The following is a 16,392-nucleotide window of genomic DNA, read 5'->3' as shown; positions in this document are numbered from 1 at the left end:
TAAAACTGATTTAGTCTTAATTAATTTATTGGTAACTCGTCAGGGTTTTGTGAACCACATTCTAAAGTTTCAACAATAATAACATAGAGATAGCTAAGATGTCATTATTTCAGACTTTATACATCCTGTAAGCACTTAAATATGAGGATGTCACAAATGTCTTCCGGGCGAAAACCGAACATTGGTGGAGGGCAGTTTGTCAATGTGTCAGTTCAAAGCGTCAGTCCAGTGCATCATTTTGTAATTTTTGCAGACCGCATGGAAACCAAAACCAGTCAGTAAGATACCACAGATTGTGCTAGGACACCAGTTAGTGGCCATAATTGAGCTCCAGTTGCAGAAAATGACTGTAATTTCTTAAATGTACATCTATTACACGGCATAGCCTACAGATAAGAAAATTGAAGGTTTTTCTCTTCTAGGTTTTTTTTTACAACTTTCTTCTGATTCTTTATAAACTAGATATTAAGAGGAAATTCATCACACAATTGATCAAGGAAGTCGATATGGAGTGAAAGTTAAAACTGTGACAGAAAGGGATTTCTTTAGTCAAAAACAGAATTCTACGGCTGCTACACTCTGCCTCGCTTTCATTTTTGCAACAACATTCCCCTGTGATTGTCGTGTATTCGTTCCTTCCGCTCAGAAAGAAAACACAAGAGAAAAGGCATTATTGGATCATTCCCTGTCCTGCGGACTGTGCTGCGAATCCACAGAGCGCCGAGGTCCAACGTGTTTATGGTCATGTCTGTGAGCAGTCGACAGGCGCTGGAACACCGCACACAACCACACCTAATTAGAACAAGACTGTTTGACTTACTGCATTACCCTGTTATTACTCAGACTGGGTACTGAAGGACACAAGGCTTGGTTTTAATAACTCTGCACACAACTGAGGGAAAAAGTTTGAGCAATCAAAGTCAGATGAGCAATCATCGTCATGGTTGCTGCACTTTGGCTTCCCCCGATTGTCGCTGCTGATTTTAAGGTCTAAGAGCATGATGGATTCATTGATTGATGGATGTGAATGGTGGATGAATTAACACACACACTTAGACATTAATCCAGATGGAGTCCATCAATTATTGATAACCCCCAGAGTCCCTACATGAGATACCATTGGCTCATCAATAATTCATGTATCTGATCAGGAACAGATTCTCTATTGGTTGATTTAATTATCTGACAAGTAAAAAGGCTTTTAAAAGGCACTGTTCTTTCTATTAAGGTAATCACTTTATTGATAAACTACCAGGATGGGAAGTAAGCCAATTGTCTTGGGACCAAGGGTGATGGACGCTGAGTGTTTTTTTTTAACATTGTGACCGACCATCCCCCCTTTCTGGTTTTACCAAGTCTAGTCTTACCATCATCAAGCTGTGGTGAAGTAAAGTATGACTCAATGGTTAAGCATGGCCTGTTCGGAAAAAAAACTACAAAGGCATGCATAAAAAGTTAACTACATAGTGGTCCAGTGAGAGTTCACACAGTTATGATCGTGTAAATCTAAATTCAGTAGCATGATTTTCAACATTTAGCGTCAGCTGAACTTCTTCAGCTGATGCAACAACCCAAATCATATTTGTCACTGGAGCGCAACACATTCCCAGCAGATCGTTTGCTCAAACTGTCACTGTGTTGCACTGCTCCAGTCCATCTTTTTCGCGTCTCCCATTCATCTTGCTTATCCTGAAATGGTTTTCTTGCTGTGTTTTCACTCTTGTGATTTAGCGCTGGCTACAGAGAACACTGCTCCAGTCCCTCCCAAACTGAGATGGTGGTGAAATCACACAGTGATTTTGACAAGTTTAAACAGTTTTTGGAGCCATACAGGCACAGTGGAATAGGCAATATTGAGCCTGAGTCACTGGGCCCAGTGACAAAGCTTCGGAGAATATGCGCTGGAGGTTTGTGATAATGAGACTTTTGGGATCCATAAAAACTGACGGCTGAAGGGGTGTCTGCATGTCTCCATGTGTGAATCATGTTTTCTGCTTCTGAACGCAGCATGAGCTCCACTGTACGGTTTGAATTTGTGAGAATTTTTTCTGGTTGTCTCTGTCTTTATTATAGTCTTCAGATGGTGTTAGGGAGCTGAACACAGGATCTATAGCTCTATGCTGTAAGGTCTGAATCATTGTAAAAATTTCATGTTTTGCAGTCACAAAAAAATTATAGCAGTGTTTCTGTGTTTTGAATAGTACAACTTTAGTTCTAGCTTAAACTAAATTTAAGAAATACCTAGTATGCTGCTCTATAGAATAAATTGATTTTGGTTTATGTATGTGTCATGATCATTTGAAGGATATTCTAACTTTTTTATTGCCTAAATAACCAACAATTAAATGATCTGATTAACAAGTGTTGCCTGTGTACCTAAAGCCGGATATAGCTTGTTCCTCTTTGCCAAAGACATCCATTGTTTTTCCAAAACTAGCGCATTTAATCCACAACTACAAATAGGAGACTGTTCTTCATCGAGGGCCCCAAAACACCATATGTTTACGTTCAAGGGACAAAGCCCTTGATATTCACAAAAAAAACTGTTGCCCTTTGAGCTGAATCCTCATCTTTTACACAAGCAAAGTGTCCATATGTTAAACCTCACTAAGGAATGCCTCTCTACTCTTTGCAGTTCATATTCTAGACTGAAGCTCTAAACAGCTGCTGCTACACTTTCTCTTTGTGATGTAGTTGGGAAACCTGAGCTGTGCTATTGATCAAACTTCCACTACTGGGTTATTAGCTAGCAGCCTGATGTCTCCATGTTCACTTCAAGACCCTCTTCTAAAAGACAGTGGGGGTGTGATGAATGATGGACAAAAATATACCACATAAATCTTCCCAGTAGGATTTCAGCATAGAGACTCTCTGAGGAACTGTGTCCACTTTTCTGTTAATGATTTCCTTTATTCCTGTTTCTCATGTGACCATTTGTTTCATTTTCATGATGTATATTTAATCATCATTTCATAATAGATGTCTGCGAATTCTACAAAGACTTTGCACCAAAGGCAATATACAGTTGAGAAATCTATTGCTTTCTTACTGTCACTTTGAGTGTTTGAGCACATTGTTGTGCCTTGCCTGAGACAAACCAGGCAAACTTGGATTTATTATTTCATACTTTAATGATTATCTGGCTCGCTGTGTTCAACATAATTTTACTAGCCTGTCACTCCGGCCTGGAGACATGGCTGTTAAACTTGGCCTAATCCCGCCTCAGGAAGAGGAAAAAAATAGAGTAAGCCAGACCAGTGAAAAGATAGGCATAGTGCGGGGGGATGCTGAAGAAAAATATCTGAACGGCATTTTGCAAAAGCACCTCTTAAGTTAAGAAAACATAGGAGTTGAGGAGAAACAGCTGTGTGCACTGAAGCCTGGCATCCTGAGGATGAAAACACAGGCCGTTAATAATAAAAATAATAAGCCTGCTGAGTTCCTAATAAAGGGACCCTGATGAGATAATTCAGTCAAGTGAGGGGCCCTCACTGCATCGCAGGCTGCCCTTGTCACCACACCAGCTCCGCCACCACAGAAGAAGAGAAAAGGGAAGGAGCTGGCAGTGGCAGAGGGATGCCGCTGGTTTCACTCTCTGGTGCCACACAGCAGCTTTACCACAGAAGAAGAAAGTTGGCTTACTCCACCGTGCCACACGAGGGTATGGACTGTGCCATGTTAATGTTGGATCAGAGCCAGCAGTTGGATTCAGAGTCTGGGCTGAATACTTCAGCATTCATGTGTCAGTTCATTTGTGTGTGTGTGTAGTTTGTGCGCACGTTTGTGTTGCTAGCGTAATGCAGAATGCCAGGGGAACCCCAAACCACCCAGTTTTTCATCCTGTCCTTTTGCTACCTTACTCTTTTCAGCCATTTCTGTCATCCGTCTCTCTCTCACCCCTTCTCTCTTTCTGCCATCTGGCTTCAGTGAGCAGACCTTTGACAGAAGCGCTCAGACAGCTCAGTCATACTGGTTTGTGTGGTGTTAATGGGGCTCATTTTATTTACCCAAATCTCACATGCAACTTCAGTGACTGCTTTGCCAATACATAGTTGGAGGCAGGCAGTAAATATGTCTTATTCTAATTTATTTATGAGTGAAGAGAAGAATATAAAAAGTTTTAGATGATCAGTAATCGTCATTGAATTTAATATAAAAATAAATAACTGGACGTTGACGATATTCAGGTACTGCTTGATTTGTCTTTTATGCCCCCGTGCTTTTTAGCCCTCGCATGTCCCTTGAGGAGTGTTTGCTGTGGCATGAGTGGCATGTAGCCAAGCCGGGCTCCATATCTGCACTGATTTATGGGAACCCAGGGAGCAGGAATAAATGAGAGAGAAGCGTATTAGAGCATATATCATCATCATCACAATATATGCCATCATAAAACAGCAGCCAAACCTTTGGTGGAGGCAACAGGGAAATCCGTAAAGACAACAGAAAAATGAGAACTGTGAGAAAAACGAGGGAGACCAAAGACCAGATATGGCCCGTAAACTAATATGGCCATGATTAGTCATGCCGCCGATGGCCTTTTGAAATAACCTTGCATGCCCGACACACCATATATATCTACAAGTGAAGGTTTTGTCTGTCTTTTCATTCATTTTAACAAAATTAAGCTACAGATATTTTCAAAAAGCAGAGCACTTATATATTAAATCTATATTATGCATTTAAGATCATTTAATGGTATTGAATGTCTCATTTTGAAACACACTTTGAAACTATGAAAAAACACAAAAACATTGCTGTGAATATCCTTCCTGATGTAGAGCTGGAACTGATATGGCAATAGTGGAGTTGAATGGCCAGTTCATGCTCTGTCCTTGGGCTGTGATGGTATTGTTGCTGTGAAGACAGTACAGGGAGTTGGCCTAGGTGGAAGTAAAAACAACATCCATCCACACACAAGCTGCTGTACATAAACATACACACCAACAACTTTACGCTGCTCTTGTTCTCGGTATCTGTTTCATGATGTCCTTTAGTGGCCACTAAACCCAGATGGTTTGTAACGGCTCAGGACAGGCCAGGAGGGAAGGTGTTAGTTAGTTAACACTGTTTACAGCTCCTCAGGGCAAATTCTGTAACTGAGGAAGAAACATGGTTGCTTATGGAAACTCTCAGTGGCACTTAACAGGTAGAATTTTCAGAGCACCGCCCCCCCCCTTCATTACAGTTGCTATGCTTGTCAAGCATTCTGCTCTCACATGAGTTTTGACTCTTGAAAAATGTTTAGCAACCTATAGTAACTACTATTTTTGTGTACCATATTGGGAAGTGTATAATCATTTATTAAAATAAGCTTTGCTTATCATTTAGAACGTGCTCCCATCGATGACGGCTGAAATAGAAACTGTTGCTGGCAGATTTATCAGGCGTAGCTAATTAACTCATTAGATTCATGATGCTGTCATCAGCTGGCTTTTTATATGTTTCCAGCTCACTTGTATCAGAACCCTGTAAATGTGGTATTAAATATGGACTTCATGACTACATAAATTATATATTGCTAAAAGGCTAAAGCGTGTCCAGCAAAAAGAGTCAGCATCCTTCTTGTGCTTCAGTGTAGAGCTATTATTATAAAGAGATGAAGAAAAATATAAATCAGATGGTTCTAACAAAACCTGCCTTAGCCGACAGACCTGTTCATATTATCAAACGAACAGTAGTTTTCACATTTAATATTACAAGAGAAAAGGTTGAGGACCAACCAATGTGTTTGGCAAACGTAAACTATCTTGGGTAACTTTGGCTAGGGTTGCTGGAACAAAAAAGAAAATGACAGAGCTCTTAACGATAGCGTCCAAGAGGAGCTTTCAAACAGTGGGGAGACTCTACATGAAGTGTAAGGACTTAACCTGCTACCGCACAAATCAATGAGTTGATGATATGCCAACTCATGGCAGTAGTAATGCTTCGCTATAACCGCAGGCAATAAGTGTAATGTCTGCAGCTTTTATTAAAGCAGACTAACGCCCTGTTCCATTTCATTCCTTACAATTTTGCTCTGTTTTGGGAAAGGCTGAATCCCCTCCCGAGTTTATTGTTTATCAAACTTGTAGCCTAAATGTTATTTTCACATTAAGGAGCAGCTATCAGTCCACATTACTGCAACACATATTTCTCCACAGGCCCAATATATAATATATATTATGATCATGTGGTGTTGTCTCAGGGTATAAAAACATATCCTCAAGCTCTGTGTGTTTCGTCTGATAGCCTGACCACAATGTGTGATGTCAGTGTTTGGAGAGCTTAGACTGGAAAGCTGCCTTCCCGTCCTCCCCCTCTTTGCTCCTTCATCCCGTTTCCCCTTCGTCATATATGGTTCATGTGTTGCTTATTACCCCCAAGTCCAGGTCTGGACCCAGAGCTTCCACTTTCTCCGCTCATATGGTTTGAAGTGGTGCGGCTTCCTCGATGGAAATACCCTAACACACTACCACCTCAAAGCGATCTGCACCCGCATGCGTGTGCACAGGTACGTGATGCTTGCAGTTTGTGCCTGCAATATCCAATCCCAAATGTACTGTATGCAAACACACATATACCCACACACACACACACATGCACACGTCTCACCCTGCCCTCCTTCCCCTGGGTCCTTTTGATTGACAGTGCCCGCTCCTGCAAGGGATTATGGTGGAAACCGGGGGGTGGAGGTCCCGGGGAGGGGTGAAGGGGTTTGAGGCCGGGGCGAGGGAGAGTGAGAAAGAGGGCTGAGGATTAGGCCCACTGAGCTTCATTAACCTGAATGTTTACACAAGCTGATCTCTTGCAATGAGACCCCCTTTCCTTCCCACAAGTGTCCCCTTCAAGAATCTGCCGCCCCTTCCTCCATCCCCTCAATCCTAGTGAAGCACCGTCCACAGTCAGCAAGTCAGCCTGATAAGAGCAAGGATTAGGGACAGTGTAGTTGTGAAGTAATAGTCATCAGTAGACCACAATTTTGAGTTTGTATATGCAAATATGTTAATTACAATGACTGTTTTATTTCGTGAGGATTCAAATACGCAAAATTCTAATTGAAACATGAATATTAGATGAAGCTATAGTTTAGATTAGCTGATTCTGACAATGTTTCCATACAGATTTGCACAGAATGGTTGGGTTTCTGAAAATGTGATGGTTGTTACGCTTTGCAGAGAAAAAACAAAGTCTGGAAATGATAGAGGAATAGGCTGGGGGAAGTCAATCTGCTTGTATTTGAAATAGGCTCCATCAGCCTGTTTCCTTTTCCAAGGCCAACACTGGTAAAGTATTGTAGTCAACATTCATTTTAATGGTACAGTAAGTAAAAAATAAGTGGAGGGCACACGTGACCCTTGCTACTTTGAAAATGTAAAATTAAACTATTATTATTATGAAGCTATTGTTCATAATTATGCTTGTTGCACAAAACTAAACTGATACTTTCCCGGTGATGAATGTGCTAAAGTAGAGTTTCACCACTCTGCATTAAACCCTTGCTTATGTTTCTAAACTTAAGGCCCTTACTAAATTAGTAATTGTTGTGATTTGCTACTGTAAAGAAAAGAAGGAAGAAATTGAGGAAATTTCTGATTTTGTTAAACACTCTCTGTGGTTTCCGTAATGAATTACTCTGAGGAATTCATCTAAGAGCAGAACATTTGACGTTTTTGACAAAGCAGTTCCTGTTTTTCCTGAGCAGAATAAATCACAGCTAATTCTGTAATGCATTACAACATAATGTAATTCAAAAAGTTCAAAAGTACAAAGAGGGTAAAGAGCCAGTATATTAGTGCCAATCACAAGGCAGACTTCAAACACACCGACTTGTGCTTTTGTTGCTACTCTCCACGGACCCATTGAGCCTTCCAGAGTTGTGCCTGAGCTCTAAGGACAACACTGGGGGCTATTTGCTTCTCAGATTAAAGAGGTTGAGCAAGATAGCCAGTTGAAAGCAGCAGCAGCAGCAGTAGGTTGGCGAGCTCCAGAGCCCCCCCCCCCCCCCCCCCCCCCGAAGAGCAGTTAGCAGAAAAGCACTGCCTGTATTGTTTAGCATCTCCGGGAAAGGGTGTTTTCTCTCGGCACTGAGGTGGAAAAGTAAATTAGCGTTCACTCTGAGCCTGGCTCCGGCTCCGACGAGCTGAGAATGGTGTGTCGACAGCCACAAGACTGCTCTCTTCAAAGAGCTGTAACCAAAGGGACATGGCTCATGCTAAAGTAAACAGAAAGGAGTCTAGAGCTCTTAGCTAGACAGACAAGCTGTGGCATGTATTTCAAAAATCGCCATTACATCAAATGGGCAGGCCGATCAACTGGAAGTTATTCTGCAAGAGGCACTTCTTTTGAGGCGTCTGCCATGTGGGTCTAATTTTTCACCTTCAAATGATTGTGAATGCTGCGGAGGGTCAGCGTGGGTCCATGCCTGCTTGACAAGACACTGACTCTAGAAACAGAAAAAGAACGAAGGGGAGAGAAAGAGAGACAGAGAGAAAGAGAGACAGAAGACAGAGAGACAGACGGAGAGCCGACAAGAGAGCCAAATCACGACTGCTGAGGACCAGCCGTCTACGCAGACAGGAAAGGGAATGTGGGGGGAAGAGAAGGGGAGAATGAGCGATTGGATAAAGGGGTGCAGTGAGGAAGGAGAGAAATAGTTTTTGAGGAGACATCTGGCTTTGATTAAGTGGACAAGCCAGCCTTTGCTGCTTGTTTTGACTGGGCTTTTCAGGGGAAGTTGATGTTGTTTGTTTTTGAATAGCAAGTGGCTTGTTAATTGATGAACACGAGCCATGGACACAATGACTGGGCAGGGATCGGGCATTTCAGTAGTGGTCGCGTTTACCTGTTTGTGCGTTCATATGCAGTTTGTGCATGTGCAGGTACAAGTGCACTATGTATTTGTGGGAACGGGTGATGACTGCAGGGGAGGCTGGAATACATACAAAGCATACATTTTTCCTCGAAATGTTTTCAGTGTTAGCTTTGTGATGTAAGATGGACATGAGCTTTATTTGTTATCAATTATTTTTCTCTTAGAAGCTCACAAAAACCCTTAGGAATTCAGGGAGTTGATGCCAATGAAGAATAGACACTAAACTACGCTGAAACAGATGACACTACAACAATCGAAAGGAACTGAAATTAAGAAAATAAAACAAACAGGAATAATTCAGAATCAACAGGGAAACAAACAAATCCCTGTTTGACAGCTGTAAAACATCTGCCTTTCAGGGGAGGAAGAGAGAAAGTCTGTGGTGTTGGTCGACTTTGAAACTGATCGCTGCTCCAATCTTTAAAACGAGAGCAAAACATTTGAAACGCCCGTACAGCAAAACTGGGACTCAGACCTCCTTTCTGTTACTCCTTTGCAGACATATTGAGTGTGAGAGGAACCTCATGGCACAGCGTCCCGCACCGCTGAATATGAATAAACCATCAAGTGCAGAGACTCAAGCCAAGCCAAACTCAGCACGCAGGCATCACAGCAGAACAGGGCAGGAGGCCCTGGAGCTCTTACTGGCAAGCACAGACGAACTCCACCACCACCACCACCCCTTCCTCGCCGTAAACCCCCGCTCCCAAAGTCAATTGCCCATCAAAAAAAGATAATGGCTTGAAAAAGATGCAGTGATTTTTTTTTTTCTGCTCTCTGATTTTCAATCATCGTTAGGGTGAGAGGATATGCATTTTAGATGCTGCAGGTCAGAGTGAATGGGAATCTGAGGAAATGGTGAGGCCGGTGGGGTTTTGAAGAGTTTTGGAGGGGAAACTGGAGACCTTGAGACAGCCTGCTTGTTCATGGAGGGCTCAGAGGTTGTGATGATGATTGGAGGTGATGTCTGTTTGGTAGCTGCTGCTTCTGCTTCAAGGGCAGCTGCATAAACGTCAGAGAGGTTTGAACCTTGGTCTCTGGCACAGTTAGGCAAACTTAAACACAAAACTGTGCGGAGGATTGAAGAATGATTAAGAGTGGCATTTATCAGCCAATGCGGTCTTAAGGCCAACCAGGTAAGCCTGCTACTTTAACAGTGCATTAGGCCAAGTTGAACTGGCTAAGATTGGGATGAAATTCACTAATTATTTCTCCTTAATTTCTCGAAATTTTTCAGACAAATAATTATCTTTTAAATTCAGAAGATATTGCTGCAAAATGCTATTTGAAGAAAAAACTTCTAAAATTAATTTGTTGATATTTCAAGTATATCGCAATTTTTTTTCTGCCAGTTGATCTTAAAAGTGGTCCTCATGCTGGAGCAGATACATACACAGTGGCACATTTTACAGTTAAGCAACATCAGAATTTCAACCATTGCTTAAACATACAGTATATCACTAGCAGCAACTTTGGCAGCAAGCTACTGTACACTTTATTGTATCTCTACTATCAAACGAATACAGTAATTCATTGTAATACAAGTATACAGAATACAGAACCCCCCCACAGAAGCTACCTTTACTTCATAACGTTCACTGAATAACTAGTGAATAAAAACATATTTTAGTTTTTTTAATTAATCAAGACTTGGTTTTAGATTAGTTATTTTAATGCAGGACTTTACATGCACTTTTCCATTGCAGCACGTTCAACAACAGGGTTGAAATGTTAACACCTCATGCAGTGGACAAGCTTGTTATCATGCGCTGCGTTTAATTGGCTTAGAGGTCTTGAACCCTTGGCCACCACGTCTTGGCAGCAGCGGCGCAGAGTGTCAGCGGATCAGTGAAATATTATCCATGGGACGGGAAACCAGCTGCGGAGCAGAGAACAGGAGCGACTCGAGGATGTTCTCTCTGCTTACCAAACAGAAACTCAAGAGGGTCTGTTCCAAGGGTGAGGAGGAAAGTGTTAAAGAAAGTATCCATATCCTGGAACTTCTCTCATATCTGCAGGGCCTTCTGTCGTGTTTGTGGTTGTGCTTGAGCCTGTGTGTGTGTGTGTGTGTGTGTGTATAAGAGAGACCACACATGTTATGGTAGCAATGATCACAAAGATGACACTTGATATTGTCAAAAAAGTGTTTTTATCTTTATAGTATGAGCACTAATGATGATCTTTGGCTAAGTGAACACACTGGTGGGTGAAGGAATAAAGGGGAATTAAATCCATGTTTTCTTACTGTTATGTCTGATGACTTAGAGGTCTGAAATAATTTAATTTCCTATAGTTGTTATTAACAAGAGAAATAAGCGGCAACAGGTTAAATGCTGAGTTATTATTTTAAACACGTAGTTATTGTTTAATTTTACACCAAGATTTATTTCTTCATCCAATCCACAAGTTACATGAGGCCTTTTAACATCCAACTGGTTGCAAATCCAGCAATTATCCAGTGTCAGTTTAAGGACAATTTGACATTCAATATGCTAATAGAAGCAAATTAGACCTGTCAAGAATAATACCACTGATAATTATAACAATGTGGGTCAAAAGGTAACAATGTCATCATTACACACTGTAAAGACTGATGTATTTTGATTGGAACTTGATATGACAAAGCCATGTAAAATTGTCATTACTACTCTTTCTTTCTTCACTGTAATCTTGTTGTCAGGCTGACCTTACTTTTTACAGGTTTCTGGAGGATCTGCCTTAACTAAAAAAATGAACCAATCAGAGTTAGAGAACTAAAACAGGCGACCGCAGGTGAGTCCTGTGGCTGTCTGTCATTTATCTAATCAACCCATCAATCATGCGGATGCACCGCCCTGAGGGTAGCATTTGCCAATAGGCACACAGGTGAACCCTTAAATCAGCTTTAATTGGGCTGCTGGGTAACAAGCGAGGTTGAAAGGTGTGGGAAAGTGAGACTGGTGTCGGTGATCTTTATGGAGCTTTGACAGACTCCCCATCAACAACAGAGGCAGAGCTAGTGATAATAGTCTGTCTATCATCACTTGTTAAACGTGCAGTGTGTAAGAGCTGGCTAAATACTCCATATTTGAATGCTGAAATAAGGTTCAGCATTTTACATCTACTACTTGGTCACAATCTAAATTTGCTGTCAACTACAAACAGCAGGGCGATAATATATGCGAAATTCAGCCAAACTGTGGAAACTCTGAGAGCCGGTCGAAATAATACTGCTCTCTTATATTATTCACATTTTATGGCCTATAGCCTATATTGTGTTTACTGTGCCACTAACTGGGGCGTGTTCAGTCCGTGTATGTTTTGTTTGTTTGTTTATTGGATTAAATCCAAAGAAACAAGAAAACAACTCTTATTTTACTCCATCTTACACATTGCAACTTTAACCTGCCTGAAGAAAAAAACTAAGCAATGGATTTATCAGGAGAGGATGTTATCAATCTTGAACTCTCATCCCAAACAGGTATCCCATTTTCTGTTTTTCTAAAGAAGTGCCACACACTTAATAAATAAATTGATATTTGATAAGCGTAAGTGTATTCATCTCCAAAAGAAATACAGAAAGACAGTTGCATGTCATCTTAATCTTATTGATACATCATAAATTACATTTTTGAGATCTTGCCTTTCAGCATCTTGACAGCATGAAGATTGATTTTCATTTAATTGACCTCTAAATGTCAGCTGGGATCGGCTCCAGGGAGTGGATTGGAAGGATGGATGTATTGTACATGTCAAACGGTGATTTCGATTCTGGTATAAATCTTTCATGTTTCTGTCTCAAACAGCAGCAGTTTCTTTCAAACATTATTTTGGCACTTAAATTGCTCTCAGCCAATAGACTATTAACCAACAGCTCCCACAGACAAGCACCCACCCAGAACAGGAGCCCAATCTCCTTTGGCTCTGAATGTGGATACTTCTTTCAATTCAACGCTCGACATTTATTGACAGCTTTTAAAAAATATTTACTACCCCACTTCCTCTCCCAGTGGGCATCCAGCCTGTAATCTCCCTACCCGTTTATTGGATCATTTGTCAAAGCCTCTAGCTTTTCTTCTCTCTCTTTTCTTTTTGTTTTCATCCCCTCCTTTAACTCTCTGGAGGGGGGAGTTTACGCACTATATGTGCATCTGTGCATGAGAGAGAGAGATGGAGAGAGAGTGAATAAAGGGTGAGACAGAGGGTTCAATGGGCCTTGGAGATTAACTCCTTCCATGCCTTCCTTTTCCTTTTTAAAACAGAATTTACAGCTGATTAGCCTCCACTGTAAAGACAGGCCCCAGCTCCCAGAAGGAACGCTGCTAAACATTTATGCAAGGCCAGACGTAAAGACCCTTATTAAAAACATGTGTTCTTCCAAAGACCCCTCAGGGAGACATCTATAGAGGGGACTGAATAAAAAACGCTGCCGCCTGAAGGCTCATTTTCAGCACATCATTGAAGAAATGTGAGTTGTCCTGAACTAGACACATGGACGTGCCAACAATGACACATCCTAAATTTTTAAGAGCATAAGAACATTAGTGTTCAGACAACGTGACAGAGAAAAGAAGTTCAAAAAAGGAATAGTTATACTAAAGTGATAGTTCAACATTTTTGGAATGCGTTTGTTTGCTTTCTTGCCGATAGTTCAATCTGTTCAATACAGATCTAGAGCCAGTGGCTGGTAATCTTAATTTAGGAAAAATACTGGAAATAAGGAAATAAAACAGCCTGTCTCTGTCCGAAGCTAACAACAATCTGCCTACCAGCCCCTCTAAAGTTCACGATTAAACACGTTATTTCTAGTTTGTGTAATCCCTACAAAAACCAAGTAGCAGAATGTTAACTTTTAAGGGGGTTAATGTGCCAGGATTATTTCTTTGACAGGAGCAAAAACTTCCTCAAATGTTGTCCTCACCATGAAGTTGCCAGGCAACCGCCAGTATTTTAGGAAGTTATTCAAGAAAAACTCAGGCACATAACACCCCGTAAAACCACGTGTCATTTTTACACCAAAGTTTTTGCACGTATTACATAAACAAGATATAACGGGTCATTTCGTGAGCTTTAGAGGTGCGGGAAGGTGGATTTTGTTACATTCAGACAGAGCTAGGCTAGCTCTTTACTTCATTTTTCCATCTCTACCCAAAGCTAAGCTAAGCGGCTGTTGGTTGTAGCCGAATATTTACCAGACAAAACATTACAGTGCTATCGACCCCCTCTTCTAACTCTCGGCAAGAAAGCGACTGCTATTTTCCAAACTGTCAAACTATTGCTTTAAAGACTAAGTACTCTCTGAATTTAAACCATAAAGTCAGGTGAACACACTCGAAATAACAACTCCACTCCAAATTGATTCTTGGTTAGCATTCAAAGTTAGCACTGAGCTCATCATGGCACAGCGGTATACAGAATCACCCACAGTTTCCCCTCATGTCTGTGTAATGTGAGTGTGTGTGTGTGTGTGTGTGTGGGAAGGGGAGAGTGAGAGAGAGTATGATATGGTGAGAGTAAGAATAAAAAAAACAACAAAAAAGTGAGAGTGAGTTTCATTATTGCAGAAGACGTGTATGGTGAGGCGGCAGCTGGCGTGGACACCCAGAATCTTACCGTTGCTGCCAGTCCTCGGCTGCTACTTGTGCTTAGTCTTCACCACGTGCCCACAGAGTACACAAGACAGCCACAGGTATGTCCCCATCACCCTGGGCCACACCAATCACAGCCAGGACGCTGTCAGAACCTTTCGGGTATCCCGTTAAGCTAATGAGATGTGACTGCGTTTGTGCTGCCAGCGCACATGCAATTGTTCCATTTATATAGCCTCCACTGATGTATGGAGACTGTCCTACCCCAGTCACAGACTCCCAGGAGGGACCAGGATCACGTGTGTGTGTTTCATACAGTTGTCTGCTTATACACTGTGTGAATATATACATATAGTACGTATCTTAGCCATATGTGTGTGTATGTATCCGTTTAGCTGTTGTGGGTGGGTTTGTGTGTGTGGGTGTTCAGAACTGGTTTGCCACAGTGGAAAAGATAATCATGAACTGGATAATGGTAAAAATGCATCCAGGTGGACTCTGTGTGTGTGTTTCTGTGGGTGCAAGTTGGTGGTACATTTTTTTTGGAGATGTACACTTCATTAGCAGCCAAATGGATAGAAACTGTCACACAGCAGGCTGCTGCAACGAGGAAAAATAGTCTGCAATCGTCTGCTGGAAGAATCACAGCAACATTTAGCGTGTTTTTGTTCACCAGTCTTACCCTGGAAGCTGAGAGATAAAGCCTGATTACTTTGCTGCTGACTCATCTAAAGTGCTTCCAAATCCAATTGGAATCACCTATACTAAATCATAATCCTCTGAATTTGGAATTTTATCTATACCATGTTATAATCAGAGAGAAAAAAATAAACTTGTGTTCAAATGCCCCCTGTTTATCACTCACTGACAGATTGGGTGTGTTACAGTACAAGCTATCAATAATCTGTATCAGTTCAGCTCTAGTGGGTTAATCACACTCGTACTGCTTGACCAAGAGGATAGAAAAATTAGTTATGGGCAATGTTTCCAACTGGCATCATTTCAGCTCTGTGAGTTTCAACATAAACAGAAAAAGGAATGAGAAAATAATTGTGGTCGACTGGTGTGTGGTAACCCGTTTGCAGTCTTCATGTTGGATGTGGGGTGCTTTTTCCAGGGTTTTGGATTTCTCATTATATGTTAGGTATGAGCTTGCATATGGCTTGATACATGGTGTTAGAGCTGACTGAGTGCAGCGGTGTTCCCTATTCAGCTTAAAATCACAAATAAAATATTCTTTCATATAGAAGTCGTTTTATTGAGTGGAAATGTTGTGGCAACGACAGAATTTGCAGCTAAATTCTAATACTTGCACACGGCATGGTGCCACTTCATCAACTGTATTGTTACAGGAAATTACAAAAGGTCTTCTCAACAACTTGGATCGAAGGATTTTTGTGCTCCGGGGCTTGACTATAGATTCGTGCAATAGATTTGTGCAATAGGCAAGATTAGGGTTGAAAAGATTAGTTGATTAATCAATTTGCCCATAGATAATTATAAGAATATGATTCATTGACAGTAATTCATGCTACTCAATCCAGCAAAAAAACTTGTTCCAGCAGCTCAAATGTCAGAATTTGCCGCTTTTTCCTGTTTTGTATGTAGAATTATTAATTAATTATCATTGGGTTTTCCCTCTAGTGCACACTAAAAAACATTACCCTAGTTGATCAAATATAATTAAGTAAATATCCCTCTACTCATAATTTCCTTCCAGTTCAGCTTCACAATTTGGTTTTTCTCCTTCAGAGGACTTTAGCCCAGTTGGCTGGGGGGATATAAGGGTCCAGCTCTATCAACTAGGGCCAATGTAAACAAAGCAATTCCTTCCCAATTAGAAACGCTAAATGCATTGGACTCGGTGCACAACCAGGGCTGGTCGTTGCAATTAATGCAGCCTTGGTCTCCACTGGCTGCCTCGGATGGCTGGGATGGTTAAGATGTATACAGTTTCAGTTCAAGGCCAGTCCG

Source organism: Cebidichthys violaceus, unplaced genomic scaffold (assembly GCF_023349555.1).
Source record: "Cebidichthys violaceus isolate CVI_PGR_0920_01 unplaced genomic scaffold, fCebVio1.0.p SCAF_17, whole genome shotgun sequence".
In the NCBI taxonomy this organism is placed as follows: Eukaryota; Metazoa; Chordata; class Actinopteri; order Perciformes; family Stichaeidae; genus Cebidichthys; species Cebidichthys violaceus.
This window is presented reverse-complemented; position numbering follows the sequence as displayed.